The sequence below is a fragment of the Mustelus asterias genome, chromosome 8 (assembly GCF_964213995.1).
Source record: "Mustelus asterias chromosome 8, sMusAst1.hap1.1, whole genome shotgun sequence".
NCBI classification, from domain to species: Eukaryota; Metazoa; Chordata; class Chondrichthyes; order Carcharhiniformes; family Triakidae; genus Mustelus; species Mustelus asterias.
Window position 1 is genome coordinate 9,064,511 of NC_135808.1, and position 2,543 is coordinate 9,067,053.

The 2,543-nt window shown below is 46.6% G+C and overlaps 1 protein-coding gene across 1 annotated transcript in view; it reads left to right on the plus strand.

Annotated features, from left to right (window-relative positions):
* The first annotated feature begins 2,114 nt into the window (after positions 1 to 2,114).
* phf1 (PHD finger protein 1) overlaps positions 2,115 to 2,543 on the plus strand; it is a 39,083-nt gene continuing 38,654 nt past the window's right edge. Inside the window, exon 1 of the mRNA XM_078217400.1 lies at positions 2,115 to 2,300. The gene's annotated coding sequence lies outside the window, so the exon portion shown is untranslated. The remainder of the gene's footprint in view (positions 2,301 to 2,543) is intronic.

A 2,543-nucleotide genomic window follows, 5' to 3' on the forward strand; every position in this document is an offset into this window, starting at 1 on the left:
CCCCCCGCCCCCACAAAACACACTGAAACTGACATTGTAAACTACTCTGTGTTACTCACCAGACTCCCCCCACCCCCCCGCAAAAAACACGCACTGAAACTGACATTGTAAAACTACTCTGTGACACTCCCCACACCCCCACAAAACACACTGAAACTGACATTGTAAACTACTGATGCGCAATATAACACACGAGAGGCTGGATGTACTCGGGAAATAAAGGCTTTTATTGCCAACAATAACAGAGCTGCTATATACAGTATACGATCCCAGACTAAAGGGTCACCAGGCAGAGCAGTGACCTTTATACCTCTCCCAGGAGGCGGAGCCAACTGGGTGTACCATAAGGACTATATTAACAGGTAGAACAGCCCAACCCTAACCCCAACAGTAACATATCTACAGACTCATAGTACTGGCCAGACCATGGCTCAGCAGTACCTGGTGGGAACCAACAATGGTTCACCACAACTATCTGTGACACTCCCCCCGCCCAAAAAGCCACACTGATCCTGACATTGTAAACTACTCTGTGATACTCCCCACACCGCCCCCGCCCCTGCAAAAAACACACTAAAACTGACAATGTAAACTACTCTGTGATACTCCCCACCCTCCCCCCCCCAAAAAAACACACTAAAACTGACATTGTAAACTGCTCTGTGATACTCCGCACACTCCCCCCCCACAAAAAACACACACAAACTGACATTGTAAACTACTCTGTGATACTCCCCACACTCCCCACAAAACACACTGAAACTGATATTGTAAACTACTCTGTGATACTCCCCACACTCCCCGCACCCCCCACAAAACACACTGAAACTGACATTGTAAACTACTCTGTGATACTCCCCGCCCCCCCCCCCACAAAAAACACACTGAAACTGACATTGTAAACTACTCTGTGATACTCCCCGCCCCCCCCACAAAAAACACACACAAACTGACATTGTAAACTACTCTGTGATACTCCCACACTCCCCCCCATAAAACACACTGAAACTGACATTGTAAACAACTCTGTGATACTCCCACACTCCCCCCCCGCAAAAAAAACACACTGAAACTGACAATGTAAACTACTCTGTGATACTCCCCACACTCCCCCCCCCATAAAACACACTGAAACTGACATTGTAAACTACTCTGTGATACTCCCACACTCCCCCCCCCCCATAAAACACACTGAAACTGACATTGTAAACAACTCTGTGATACTCCCACTCCCCCCCGCAAAAAAAACACACTGAAACTGATATTGTAAACTACTCTGTGATACTCCCCGCCCCCCCCCACAAAAAACACACTGAAACTGACATTGTAAACTACTCTGTGATACTCCCCATACTCCCCCCCAAAAAAACACACTAAAACTGACATTGTAAACTGCTCTGTGATACTCCCCACACTCACCGCCCCCCACAAAAAACACACTGAACCTGACATTGTAAACTACTCTGTGATACTCACCACACTCCCCCCCCCCGCAAAAAAACACACTGAAACTGACATTGTAAACTACTCTGTGATATTCCCCACACACCCCCTCCCAAAAAAACACACTGAAACTGACATTGTAAACTACTCTGTGATACTCCCCACACTCCCCCCCCCAAAAAAACCTGACATTGTAAACTACTCTGTGATACTCCCCACACTCCCCCCCCCCCCAAAAAAAAAACTGACATTGTAAACTACTCTGTGATATTCCCCCCCGTTGAAAAAAAGCAATCTGGAAAAGAAAAGTTGTCTCTCTGTGAGTTATTAAAGAAAGACCTCAATCCCTTCATTAATCTCTCCTCCCTGCTGGAATCCAGAAAGTTTTTTGCATTCACAGGATGCAAGTAAGTTGGCAACAAACTTTATCCTGCCCCCCTTTATGAAATAAAATGTATCAAAAAAAAGTAGGATTTCAGAATACATTGGGAAGCATTTGTGTGTGCATTACGTAACCACATCCGGATAGTGCTGCAGTGCAAGGGAGACATCAGCCCACTTTGCAGGCGTGTTGGACATACCCCGCACTTGTTTATACGATGCCTCTCTCTCTGATTTCCACACACACAGATTGAATTACAATCTCTGGACTGAAATTAAGCTGTTAGTCTGCGTCACAGCAAGATGGCTACTGGCAGTCGGGGAGAAGACGTGTGTTGAATGTTTTTGAACTGACTTGGAAGAAATCTGCCTGTACAGCAGCCCCCAAGCAGAGAGAGAGAAGCTGCGAGAGACAGCAGAGAAGGTGCAGCCAGCCCCATTGTGGGTGGGTGGGTGTGTGTCCTGCATTGCTTCAGGTGAGTGCTGTCAAGATAAGTTGGGGCGGAGGAGGAGGTGAACTCAAACAGGGTGGGTACACCTAGATGTATACCCTATGCTAAAAATAATAACCCAGCCCCTACAGGAGGATCAAGCCCCACTGCGCATTTTTTAATAAATTATTTTTTACTTCCCATGTCATGCAGATGGAGGTGGAACAGAGAGAGAGAGGGAAATCTTGCAGCAAATATTTCCCAGTCTGAAGAGCAAGCCTTCTGGAC